Here is a 14,900-nt window from a genome sequence, read left to right on the forward strand (position 1 = left end):
ACGACGGGTGCCACATGTGGACCAGGATCTGCTTACCCTTCCGGAGCACCTGAGATCACCCCCAGTTTTTGGTGGGGTTCGTGTTGCTTAGTCTTTGGTTTTCTATGTTGTGTCATCTGTACTATTATTTGTTTGTTTGTCTTTTTATTTTTGGCCATGGCGTTGTCAGTTTGTTTTCGATCTATGAGTTTGACTGTCCCTCTGGTATCTTTCGTCCCTCTGTTATAATCTCTTTTCCGTTTGAACAGCTTCATAATTTGTAATGTCGGGGCTTTTTATAGCTGACTATGTGGTAGTTGAAAGCCTTTTAATGATGTATATAATTGCTTTATCCAATTGATTTGGAATCTGATGGATAGTTGTCCCAATGGCAAACAAACCACAACTCCATATTTCTATATTAATACCTTCTTCAAATACTTCGAACCAACCATTAAACATCATGCAATGAAATCGAGGGAACTATCTGAAAAAAGTCAGCCTAGCCCAAGTCAGGAGCCTGTTATTCAGTGGTTGTCATTTGTTGCTGTGTTACATAAAATTATTTGTTTTTCGTTCATTATTTTGTACACAAATTAGGCCGTTAGTTTTCTCGTTTGAATTGTTTTATATTTGTCATTCCTGGGCCTTTTATAGCTGATTATGCGGTATTGGTTTTGCTCATTGTTGAAGGTCGTACGGTGACCTATAGTTTTTATTTTCTGTGTCTTTTGGTCTCTTGTAGAGAATTGTCTTATTGGCAATCATACCACATCTTATTTTTATATATACAATTTGTATTTACTTTCAATTCATAAATTATTTTTACCGGGCTTCCGTTTATGAAGTAAATAAATTATATTTTGTATCTACCGTGCAAACAAGTTTTACGACTTCATGGATGCGTGTTTACTTCTTTCTGTTCTTTTCTGTTTACTTATAAGTGGATATTTTGATGATTTGGACTCCTAAATAGACATCACATATCTTCACGTCTATCATTTTATATTTACTGACTGTAAAATGTTTTAGTTTTCTGACACATTTATGCCTTTTATATCGTTAAAAATGACAAGCTCTAACTGAAAGCGGGTGATTTTTATATTTTTACAACAGAATTTTGTGGTAATAATTTTCTTTTTGTTGGACATTTGAGATCTAGAAAAAGCCGCTTAACTGTAAATAAGTCACGATTTTTTTTTTATTATTGTCATTAAATTGATGAGTGTTCTACTATCCAGTGTATATCTAACAGGACTTAAACCAAGTTTGGGTACAACCCTTTTTTTCCAAGTCGTGTATTTCTTCCATTTAAGGTAGCACAACAGTGTTTTCAGTGAGGGTATCCAAATTGCACATATGTTGACACCTTCGTTTATTCAAGAAACAGACAAAGATTTCCATTTTGTGCTTATTTTGTAGAAAATATAAAAAAGAAGATGTGATATGATTGCCAATGAGACAACTCTCCACAAGAGACCAAATGACACGCCATAGTAGTTCAACCAATCGGGGAATGTTTATTTGGGGCATACATCTATTTTTACTGCAGGTTTTGGCATATTTTAATCGAAATTACAGAAAAATGGAATGATGTTAGGAGATATAAAACAGAAAATGATAAATATTTTTAGCAAAAGATGAATTGGATCGGGGTTCTGTGTATTCACATTATTTGTACAACTCTCCTTACTGATGGCAAAAAATGGAATTTCCGTGACCTAAATGGTTCGCGAAAATTAATATTTTTATATATATATAGTAATAATATTTAGTTTGCTTTTAATTTACTGATAACAAAATCAATATTAGTACCAATAAAAACAGTATTTAATGATCTAATTACAGTGTTGAATTGGTAAACTTTTGGTATAACTTTATTTAAAGGATCGATAAGTTTACCAGGATCGTTTCTACATTTCCGTGCACGGTAAACAGTATTGCCGTAAAAATGAGGATGTGCAATACCGTTTGAAATAAGTTTTCTACAGGTACAACCAAACTTCAAAACAAAATCTTTATATCTGTGGAAAAATTTAGTAAAGGTTTTAAGTAATTTGTGGTAACGAAATCCCTGGCTTAGTAACAGACACGGGCATATCGAACGAGTTGTGAAATATAAACACCGTAAGAGGGTGCCAAAGGAATATCCCCATTCAAAAAGGGAAAATTAACAATAGGGAACGAAAAATCGTCCCTTTTGTCGTAAATTTTAGTGTGGAGTTTCCCGTGTAAACCGAAATATCTAGATCTAGGAAAGGACAGTTGTTACCGTTTAAATTTGATTTATTTAAAGTAAGTTCTTTTGGGTAAATTTCGGCAGTATATCGAGAAAATTCTTGATTATTTAACGAAAAAATATCATCAGGATAACGGTAAGTGCTGTTGAATTTATCAATTAAATGCCATTTAGACGGGTCTTTACTGAGTTTGGTCATAAACTGTGATTCATAACAGTACAAAAACAAGTCAATTAGTGCCCATAGGAATACCTACAACCTGTCGATAAACTTTGCTGCCGAAACGTACATAAATATTATCAAGGAGAACATTAATAGCTTCAATCATCTCATCACACCTCCAGTAAGTATATCTAGCATATTTACCTTTCTCATTAGAGAAGAAGGCTTTAAATGAGTTGCAGCAAATATATTTGCATTCAGATTTACCAAACGACCATTTAATTAAATAGTCAAGTTTTTGCTTGATAAGATTGTGTGGAAGTGTAGTGTAAAGAGTAGAAAAGTCAAAACTGTCAACAGAATCAAAAGGACCATCAAAAGCACGTAATTTATCTAAAACATCCAAAGAATTTTTTACACTCCAAAAATAGTTAATTCCACTATTTTCATATATTTTATTACAATAGTTTATGATAAGCTCTTAGATAGTATAGTTAAGGAACTTGTTAAAAGCACTGAAAGCTTAAGATTAGTTGTAGAACACTTACTAAAGGCCGAGATGAAACGATATTTTACTGGTTTTTTGTGTAGTTTAGGTAACCAATACACAGTTAGGACCTTCAAATGTTCAGAAGAAGCCTTAAGCTGTGATGTGGTTATGATATGTTTGTTATCTATATGACTCTCTGTGGGGCGCATGGACTTGAATGTAGATGAATTTAAAATTTCATTCTTAAAAACGTCCGTGTAGTATTTACGACATACCACCACCACATTGTTGGCTGCTTTGTCGGCCGGTACAAACACAAACCGCTTTGAAAGTTCTTGAAGTTTATTTCTTATTCTGGAAATAGGCGTATTATGTACTCTATTATTTACTTCTAAATTATTTTCAAAATGTGATATTCTATTATCTACCACATTCATACATTTATTTAAATAAGAATCAACAGATTTTTTATCAGATTTTTCCCGTTTACACCAATTTTTACAAAGCGAGGAAAGAGCATCTTTGGTGACCTGACGACACTGTTTCCAATCTATTTTAGATGGAGGACGATATTTTGGTCCTTTTTCAAAATGTTTTAACCTCTCTGTCCTGGACGATATTGAGGTCCCCCGTAATAACAAAAGTTCCAGAAATTTATTTTGAATACATACTGAATTATATAAAAATGAGTTTATATATGACTTTTATACGATCGAAGATTCTGTAACGAAAAGTTACTGTTGCTGTACCTAAATTGCACACTTGCTTCACTACACATATGTGATTATTGATGTTTTGTTTTAAATTTCCGCATTTTTAGATAAATATGGCAATATTATAGTCCTTGTTTGCTGTGCATTTTGTAAGAAATTGATGCCTGTGACGAATTTTATTTTCTCATTTTTAAAAGACGACTTTTGTGGACGTTTCCATGAATTTTCCTTTTTTAACTGGGGACTTTTATGTAAATCTTTTTTTATTTATAAGTGTCCGTTTTGTATATCAAGCTATATTGAAAGAAGTGCATACTGAATGACAAATGATAAAAATACGACTTGTTTACAATTCAATTCAATATTTTATTTAAGTCTCATTTCTCAATGATATATAATACAACATTACATTTAGTGTAAAATATAGATATAAAATAGAGAGCCATTCTGAGAGACTATAACAGTGGCTATATTTACATGTAGTCTCTAAGAAAATTAATTAGGTTTCTATAGCTTTTGTAAAATGGGTGCTCGGTGCAATTTGGATACTGTGACGTGAAATTTGTCATTTTAAAAGTTATATTAAGACAAATAAAAAAAAAGCACATTGAAGAAAAGATAAGGAAACAGGTAGACAAGAAACATTCTCAAAACAGTTGGATCATATATATAAGATACTTGAAAGAGATTGTATCTTATCCAAATAAAAAAACTCTTAAAAATCGAAGGCTATATATTCTTATTATTGCCTATTCCTATCTTACATATACATTATATGGTAATTATATTGAGTGTAAAGTATCACGGAAGATAAAAGAAGTGCTCTACTTATTATAAGTTTGCGTGTGTTTTTAAACAGAGATTTTTTGAAGTAAAATATACCGAATGTCCCAACTTCATGTTGCCGTTTATGAGTATTGCTCTTCTTTTACCTAAAAGCTTTGAAGTATCCCGACTTCAAATTTAGCATAAAAATAAATCAGAAGTCCTTTTTTTCAAAATATGACATAGCGGTCACTGTTAACAGCGTCATTTTTTTTTGGGGGGGGGGGGGGGGGGGGGTTGTGATAATGGTATTTCAGTATTTAATCATTCTATTCAAATGTTTTTCCTTTTCAAAATTTAACTATTGTAATGCTGATTTCAGTTCGTCGATGCTCTCTGTTTTACTGAAGTCTGATGAATGAGACATAGTCTGAAGTTTTGCATCGTTTAAAAGCCTGTTTTCACTTTTTCGTGCAAGTTGTTTTGGGGGTCAAAGTCATGATTCTTTAAAGATTTTTGTGATTCGTGTTATCTATTCATCTTTTTTTTTCAAATGAAATTATGTTTTATTTTACTGCTCACATTTGAAGTAAAATAATGACAGAAATGTCCATTTCGATATAAAAAGAAATGAAGGTAAATAACCGTCACGGCATAGAAAACTTTCCGGAAAATTAAAAAAATATTTTTGCAAAAACTTTACACATAAGAAGGCAATTCTGCATAAAGTATTGTCAATATCAAAATGCCGTGACATAATAATTCATGATAACAAAAATTATAAACATATTTTTCTGACTTTATTGATACAGTGGTGAAAGAAAAAAATGTGACTTACAACATATTAAGAGGGTTTAGATGGGGGTCCTTAATTTCTGTATTCTTTAATTTATAAGGGCATTTTTTCTTTGTTTTAAAAAAAACGATGATTCTGTACATTTTTCATGAATATGATTTTACTATTGACTTTTTCTGTAATATATTGAATCAGATTTCTTTGAGCTGTACATCATTCATTTATGTAATAATAAAATTGAGAATGGAAATCGGGAATGTGTCAAAGAGACAACAACCCGACCAAAGAACAGAAAACAGTCCAAGGCCACCAATGGATCTTCAACACAGCGAGAAAATCCCGCATCTGGAGGCGGGCTTCAGCTGGCCCCTAAACAAAAATGTGTACTAGTTCAGTGAAAATGGACGCCACACTAAACTCCGAAACATATAAATGAACTAAATTTAAAAAAACATACAAGACTAACAAAGGCAAGAGGTATTTTATTACCTAATTCTTTTATTTTCCACAATTATTCTTTAAACTTTAGCATCCGACAATTCTCTTTTCTTTAAATTATTTGCACATTTTTCTCTATTCATTATTTATTTTTGCCATCATTCTCTATTCTGTAAACCCCATCCAGACCCTAATATAATGTCACAGATGCAATCAGGTGTAACCAAATAACAGTTGTTTACAGATATACGTAAGTTTATTCGTCTTTTCCTTAAGAAATGTATATATATAAATAAAATGTATATTTAAAATAACTGTTATATAAGAAATTAATAATATTACATCCTCGAGTATGTGATTTCAATGTTTGATAGATTCGATGGTTTCTTTAGCCAAAATGACAGAAATAATTGTGAAAAAAAACCTAGTGAGGGTCCATTGTATATTGTTGGTTAACAAATTACATGTATATGTACTACTAAAGGAGGGCTGGTGATTACATGTACTACAAAACATCGTGCAATAAATGTCTATTAATTTGCATAAGTTAATTTATTACATACATAAAGATTTACAGCTTTCGGTTTGATAAATTTTAATACGTACACAAAAAGGTAAGTCAAGTTTTCTTTATTCCCAAAATTCGAACTTTCATTTCAGCATGATAGTTCAAATCATCAAGTGCAAATGGTGATGCAACTTCACAAAATATACAACTAAAAATACATTGTATTTGAATTACAGTAAACATTATTCGGTCAAATTTATATACTATTATGTTTTTCCCAGTTGAAGTATTGAATTACAAATTGAGCACGTTGTCGAAGATGAATACACACATTATTTAAATATGTATATTTTACTATGAAATTCAAAAGATGTTTAAACATCAAGGCCATTTCATATTTACGACTAATTATGTTTACATCATTTTATTTTATTTAATGGCGTCGTATGTGATTACTCACACAGAGTCGATCCTGTTGCTGGTTTCCGAGAATATCTTAAACCAGCTAGCCACATGACCGCTTTGAAACTACAAGGCTAAATCAATTAATCTCGTAGGAGATACACAGACGTGCCCCTGGAATGGATCATCTTTTAAAACATCAGATACTGCAATGGTGTGAAATTTCTGCCATATCCTTTTTGACATTAATTTACAATTTATGAATGATTCGTCCTTGAACGAAGAAGGACCAATGAAAGAACATTCGTCTTCAAACGATGTCAAAATGACATTTTTTGTTTTAATTCGACCACCCTCCGATTGCGTATTACTTTGGCTTTAGCATTTATTTATATTTGTGATTGTTTGATGCAGATTAGAAATATTTTAACTAAGGAAACACAACCTTTGACAAAGGTACAATTTGAATAATACTTTTCGATGTAGATCCACTTCGCCAACGGTCATATATATCAAAAGCCGTACCAAAATCTTAAAATCAGTATTTGCTGCTTCTTCGTCAAACACGCGGCATTTGGGAGTAAGAGCAAAACCTGGTTGGATCGAAGTCAGAAAAATGTGTCCGGGTAGGAACATGTCTTCCTGCGGACTATTACCTTGTGAGCTAGCACGTTAAAAGTCTGACTCAGCGTGTCTGTCTAGTACAAAGCAGATTTCATATTGGTATCACATTTACATGTTCTCGTCCAGCTGAATATGAATTTAATTTGCGATGCATGGTACATTTAACATCCATGAAGACGGCATTGATAGTCATGAGGCTAGCCTTCAATAATATTCATGAGATGAGACCGCGTTCAATGATGTGGTGTGGGTAATTAATATTTTGTAACAATAAAATAACTTTTTGCTGTAAATATCCAATATGGTTCTACTATTTATAGCAATATAAAATATGGTATCATAGCACACGTGGAGAATCTCTTAGTTTGTCCAGCCGGCAATAGTTAATTTTGACTTTGTGATATACCGGGGTACTCCCCTCCCCCACCCTATGCTGAAAATCTCGTAAGGGTCTAGGGCATACGTGCTATAGGCCTTTTTAAAGGCAATGCCTACCTCTAGCTTTGGTATCATGGCCCCGTGGATAATCTCTTAGTTAAGCTAGCCAGCAATAGCCAATTTTGACATTGTGATATACTGGGGAACCCCCCTCCCTTTTAACCCTTTGCTGACAAACTCGTATGGGTCTAGGGCATAAGTGCTATAGGCAATTGTAAAGGCAATGCCTACCTCTAGCTTTGGTATCATGACCCACATGGATAAATCTCTTAGTTTGGCCAGCCGACAATAGCCAATTTTGACATTATGATATATTGGGGTATCCCCTCCCTTTTAATCCCTTGCTGACAAACTCGTACGGGTCTAGTGCATAAGTTCTAAGGCTATTTTACAGGCAATGTCTACTTCTACCTTTGGTATCATGGCCCACGTGGATTATCTCTTAGTTTGGCTAGTTGGCAATATCCAATTTTGACATTGTGATATACCGGGATACCCCCCCTCCCTTTTAACCCTTTGATGACAAACTCGCCCGGGTCTATGGCATAAGTGCTATATGCCATTTTAAAGGCAATGCCTACCTCTACCTCTGGTATCATGGCCCACGTGGAGAATCTCTTAGTTTGGCCAGCCGGCAATAGTTAATTTTGACTTTGTGATATACCAGGGTATTCCCCCTATCCTTTGCTGACAAACTCGTACAGGTCTAGGGCCATTTTAAAGGCAATGCCAATCTCTGAATGGCAATAACCTGATTATGTTAAGACTCTATTTGATCTCCGTAGTTTTGAATAATGAAAGGTCATTGATAAAGTAACGGTTAGTTTTCATTTCTTCTGCTTTTATCTTTAATTGTAAAACTTTTTGTGTGTCTGGTCTGTTTAAAATGGAAGATAAACTATCGCATTTACGATATGAAGTACTTTGAGATGGGACCATATTTTTAGACAGATATTTATAAGAACTGTTCTATTTAATTTGTCCGGGGGAATGTCCCGTTTTCAAGATGCAAAATTATGCACATTTCATGTCTTTCGTTCAATTTCTTTATTTATAGTAATCGTTAAATTTCTATATTCAATCATCCCTTTGTTTATTGTTGTTTCAGTTTACATTATTTCACTAATTACAGAATTTAGATAGATCGTTTCTTGGTTCTTTGTTTATGGAAGCATTAACATTTTCTATTTACTTTCATTTAAAATGTTGTTAAAAGACGCAGACCTTGCAGAAGACTATTAATTCCTTTTCAAAATTGATTAAGTAAACGCGGACCTCGAAGTAGACACCCATTGACTTGCCTGTTTGAAACAGTATCAAATATAAACAAAAAACGTCATGTTATCATCGATAGTTTCTTACAAGACTTCATCGAACGGAAGTTATCTTATGAATATTATTGATGGCTCATGAATATTATTGAAGGTTGGCCTCGTGAATATTAAAGCCGGCTGTTATGGACGGCTAGCTTCACACTAGTTGATCTTCATCATAATCAAAATAGCCGCTATTTGAATAAGATATGTAGCTAAGCAGCTAAATCTTTTTTGTAACGACTTTCCTCTAACTGAGACAACAGATGTCTGTGTCTTTTCTGAATTAGGTATTGTTGTATTATTTTGATTTTTTTTATCGACGTATCCCCTTCATCTCTTTTTAACAAAATTATTAAGAAGCGAATATTGATTTTACCAGCTAACGTCACCGTACCCGAATTGCACCCAGTACCCAAATTGCACCCATTTAGAAAAATAGCAGCGGAAATCTTACAAGTTTTCTTAGAGACTAACTATTTGTATTTTCTATGCACGTCTTTCATGTAGTTTAACATATCTAAATATACACAAAACGTTCACAGTATATATAAACGGATGAAGTATTCACTGGAAAAAAGTAAAATCTACGGAAACGTCATCATGCGATGTCCACAAAAAGTCAACTTTAAAGAATGAGCAATCAAAATATGTTACAGGCATCCGTTTCTTAAAAAAATTATTTCAAGCATGGACTATTGTAAAATTGTTCTAAATATTTGGAGAAATAAAATAAAACATCAGTTTTTCGATTTGACGAACGTGAATTTAAGCATGGATGCAGTTTGGGTACTCCTCATTACAGAATCATGGATCGTTTGGAGGTCGGTTCAAACCCATTTTTCTATGATTCAGTATGAATTTGAAATTAAATTGGTGGAACTATATAATAAATAAGGATACATCTACAAGATAAACACAGAATGAAAACTTTTGTCTGGATCATGAATAAACGTATGTGAAAAACCTGTCAAAATATGTACAATTTGGGATCCTCATGTTAAATATCACTATGTTATTCTGATGTGGATCAAATATTTGCTCCTGGACTTTAAGTCAATCTATCATAATAAAAACACACAAAGAGTAAAATCAGTGTAATTAGTGTTTTTACAGTTTGTCACTTTATCAAGTTTATGTTGTATCACCACAGTGAAGGTAAGGGGACGATCCAGCGTTAATAAACTTGATTGTTTAACCCTGTAACATATTTGGCTATTATGTGCCGAGCCAAGAGCTTGTAGTCTCGTGTTGGATTGTCGTCGTGTTACAAGTCTGGGCTGATATGCATAAAACCACTTAAGTTAAGATATCCAATCGTAGTACTAATTTATCGTAGCCCATTTAGAAAACAATCTAATTAAAATATAGAACTCGGATTTCGTTATACGTATGTAGTATAACGAAATCCGAGTTCTATATTTTAATTAGATTGTGTAGAAAAATCACGTCCGTTTGAAACAAATCTTAACTTAAGTATTTTTTTGCATATCAGCCCAGTTTCATTTCTATAAACTTGTATTTGAGTGAATGGAAAGGGTAATTACATTCGAATGGCTGCTGTAGTCATAAATTGTATAGATTCCACTGTATATATTGGATTGTGATATACATATTTACCATAGAGACATACATGTGTAATGGCTACCTTTTTAGTTATTCTGTCAGAGTTAGTATAACAATAAGAAAGATATGCGATACAAATTCAGCTACCAAATATGACATTTGGATTTTAAGAAATCATCTTTCAAGATTTATTGAATTCGTCCGAATTATAGATCTACCCCTCTTTTTTGCTGACATAATTAACGCATTTGGTTATAAATAAAATTGAGGCGTAGGGTTAACTTCAATGTGACAGCAATCCATCAACATAAAAACCAAAGGGATAACGTACAGTCTTGTACAAATGAAAACGAATGTCTAATATACAATATTACAATAAAAAATCTAGAAAATTTGTGAATTGATTTCTAAAATTAATCAACGATCTGATATCAACACCAGCTTTCCTTAGGGAACAACCATTTAACTTCAAAGGGGGGGTTATGGTTTTTTATCTGAGTCAGAATTTTTTTTTTTTTTTTTTAGTTTTTCGACGCTATCAATCAAATTATTTTTTTCAAATCTGGATTCAGAATATTTTTTTTTTGTCATCTGCTTGGCCACAATATTTTTTTTCATCAAATTGGGGATCAGAATAATTTTTTAGGAAAAAACCATACCCCCTCCTTTGAAGTCAAATGGTCGTTCCCTTAATGATAAATAAATATGACTTTAGACAACCAGTACTGTTTATATTAGAAATTTAGTAATATACGCAATGATTAAAGTATGAGGTGGTACAATTAATAAGTTAACTTAATTTACAGAATTTTAACTCAGACCCGGAAGTTAGGGTAAATTATATGTAATACAATACTTATCTACCTTATCTAGGACAAATATCGACTGTTATTATGATTTACGATATATGAGATGTGTATATAAGGTGATTTTTAAGGATGAGAAGGCATTATTGTTTGCACAATGCACTTCTTTGTTTGTCTACATTTGTTATTGTTCATGAAAAGTTTCAATTGAAATATAGTAAACAAAAACGTTAAAGGCCACTTATTTTATTTTCCGTTACAATAGTAAAACTGAAGTTCATATCTGAAATTCAAAATTCTTTGAGGCAGCTGTGAACTTGGCAGTGGCATGAGGATCATATTTATGCCTGATAATTGAAAATTGGTATCAAGTCAGTTAAAAAAAATTGCTGAATTTCGATGCGTGTCCCTAAAAGAAAACCGTGCATAAAATTGTGTTTGTTTATGATTGATTCTGTTACCAAAGAGTCCTTGTCTTTAAACTGCTTATTACTGAACAGCTTAAAAGCTAAATTGCAACCACAATGTTTAAACTACAAACATGACTGTCTCTTTTACAAACAAAAGGCAACAGGTAAAAATTTGTTGATTTTGTACTTACGAAAATGGCCATGGTACTTGACTAATTAATATATAATCGATTATTATTCAGTGGCGGATCCAACGGGGGGTCCGGGGGGTTGGAACCCCACTTTTTTGACGATCAATGCTTTTGAATGGGGACAAATGGTTGGAACCCCCCGACCCCCTCCCCTTTTATCCTGGGTTGGAACGCCCCTTTTAAAAATGGCTGGATCCGCCCCTGTTATTGCACCCACTTTTCGATAGAAACGGTTAAATCTCTCCGTATTGATAGTCAAATTGTGTAAAAAATCATTTACAGTGACAAGAGGTATATTTCAGGGATAATAGTGATTTATGTAAACTGAAATGAGTAATTTGGAGTTCATTGGCATAATATTATCAAAAAACCATGCATGGTGCCGTGTTTTAGGCTCAGTTCTTTGTCCTGTATACCTTGATGAAAATATGATATTGCTATTCCAAATGAAAGACCTTTTATTAAAGGGGCATTATCTGTCAAATTCATGTTCATTGAATTGACTAAAATTCTCATATTTGATTTATAACATACTTAAACGTATATCCAAATAATAAAAAGTCTAAAATAAACAATTTACAATCCATGGGCTCGATAATATGTATTATCATTTTGTGTGTATATTAGTCTAGACGCCATCTAATTAACTATCGATGTGACTCCGGAAGACTGCCGACGGTCATATAACCCGATATAAACATAAATGTAGATATAAATAGATAGCGAACTCGTGCAATTGGATTTATCTAGGTCTGTTTGATTTCATGTTATAGGTTAAACATATATGTTAATCATCGTATTTACCTGTATAAGAATGAGTTTTTGTGGATCAAATCAGCCAATCAAATGGTTTACCCTTGTTTCACTTTAATGTTGACATTCTTTTCCTTTTAACAACTGAACACGTATAATTCATGCGAAACCCATCTCTAGCTAAGGGGTTAAATTGAAGGTCAAATGAATACGGATTCAATGAGGTCGAATTATTCACATGCAAGTGAATAGTTCATCAGCGATGTTTCTTAGCTTATTTTGACAAAATTGAACCAAACTGGCTGCTAAAAGCGAATTATCATTTCAATATTACACTTTCATTAATGATAGAACAAACAAATCTTATTTTATTTTTTTGTTATATCTCGTAGCTAATGCCCCTTTAAATGTTTAAAGTCATATGAAACTAGTTTTTAGTGAAAAAGTTGTAATATTTAGGAAATTATTGAACCAATGCATGCATATACAGTATACTAAACTAAGTATAATATGCACGTATTTTTGCATTTATTACGAATTCATAACGCATAATCGACAAAAAATATTTCAATTGTGATTGTTAATCGAAAACTTGCACTGCTAATTAACTTTTTGGTTTTATTACCGATTTAGACCTTGATAAACAATCAAAACATAATCATAGTGCACGTGTTTTATAAGTGAGATGATAGAGCGATATTTATTTGTTACTTTCGTGCGTTCCCATTTGCCATACCAGTTGTTAAATGATTTGGTGTATTTAGTTATTTTCTTTCGGTATCGGTTAAAAATATCTTCCTTTCACGTTTAGTTTGTTAATTTTTCTTCAAACACGAGATATCCCTTCAACTTGTGCTGTGCGATTGCCAAATTTCTAACGAGAGGTGTCATAGTCAAGGTTACTGCATACTGGAAAGCTGTCAGTAAATTATAGAACGGGAAGACAATAATTCAATAGTAGTACATTTCTGAAGATTTGGATAAGATAAAGGATTTTCTTCATAAAAAAATTATGTACACGTGTTTTATAATAAACACTTTGCCATTTTTAAAAGTTTATAAACATGTTCATCTTTTTTGTTAAATTTGAAGGATCATATGACATTTTAACTTTTTTCATCGGCTATATAATTCAGGGTTTTTTATGTAGTAAAATACGGTTGTATGCTTTAATGTTTAGGATTAATTCATCCTTACCGCAGGCGGGAATCTTAATTTTTTTTTATGTTGGAGGGGCTAGAGGGTTCTATCTGTAAAAAATTAAGCAATCAGACGCTAAAGCGCATAATTTAGTAAATACAACAATATGAAATGTCCAATCTTTACCTTTACCGTACTATCATATAAGATAAATTAAATCGTATTTTGTTACATCTTATGATAAGGTTAAGTAGTCAATATATAAATACATGACTGCGATTCAAAATTTAACTTTAATTAAACCAGTTTAAGGATATTTACTTATTTTAAATTCAAAATGACAAAAATGATGTATAATTTGTCATTAAAAAAATCAAACAAAAGAACCAATCAGAGAAAACTACGGCATACAATTACAACAATACGTCATACATAAGATTACCTTATCTTTGAATAGGCATTTGTTTATTCAGAATAGATGATTGGTTTTTATACAACCGCAAAATTTTTGCGGTCGTTTATTGGTATGACGTTGGCGTCGTCGTCATCGTTGTCGTCGTCATCGTCCGAAGACACATTGGTTTTCGCACAATAACTTTAGTTTAAGTGAATGGATCTCTATGAAATTTTACCATAAGGTTCAATACCACAAAAGGAAGGTTAGGCTAAAATTGTACTACATGTAAAAGTTCCATATCACAAAGAAAAAGCTGGAAATTGAGTTTGGGGGTTATTGCCCAAAACGTTTAGGAATAGGGGGCCAAAAAGGGGCAAAAAAACAAGCATTTTTCTAGTTTCCAGACAATAACTTGTGTTCAAGTGTATGGATCTCTCTGATGAAATTGTACTGCAAGGTTCCATACCACGAAGGGAAGGCTGGGATTGATTTTGGGGGTATTTGCCTCAAAATTTTAGGAATTAGGGGCCAAAAAGGGACAAAAACAAGCATTTTTCTAGTTTCAGGACAATAACTTGTGTGTACGTGTATGGATCTTTATGAAATTGTTCTACAAAGCTCCATATTATAAAGGAAAAGCTGGGTTTGAGTTTTGGGGTAATTGCCGTATATGTTTAGGAATTTGGGGCCAAAAAGGGACAAAAAAACAAGCATTTTTCTAGTTTCAGGACAATAACTTGTGTGTACGTGTATGGATCTTTATGAAATT

The 14,900-nt window shown here is 32.6% G+C and overlaps 2 protein-coding genes across 3 annotated transcripts in view; both read left to right on the plus strand.

Moving 5' to 3' along the window:
- The window catches only part of LOC127702006 (protein unc-93 homolog A-like), a 67,114-nt gene that overhangs the window by 32,387 nt on the left and 19,827 nt on the right, over nt 1–14,900 (plus strand). The window lies entirely within an intron of this gene.
- LOC127702358 (protein unc-93 homolog A-like) overlaps nt 5,766–14,900 on the plus strand; it is a 28,962-nt gene continuing 19,827 nt past the window's right edge. The window contains exon 1 of one of the 2 annotated variants that reach the window (XM_052206506.1): nt 5,766–5,833. The gene's annotated coding sequence lies outside the window, so the exon portion shown is untranslated. Of the gene's footprint in view, nt 5,834–5,916; nt 6,198–14,900 lie in introns of those variants that run through there. The other variant, XM_052206507.1, reaches the window with a different exon arrangement.

The sequence above is a fragment of the Mytilus californianus genome, unplaced genomic scaffold, assembly GCF_021869535.1.
Source record: "Mytilus californianus isolate M0D057914Y unplaced genomic scaffold, xbMytCali1.0.p SCAF_5, whole genome shotgun sequence".
Lineage (NCBI taxonomy): Eukaryota > Metazoa > Mollusca > Bivalvia > Mytilida > Mytilidae > Mytilus > Mytilus californianus.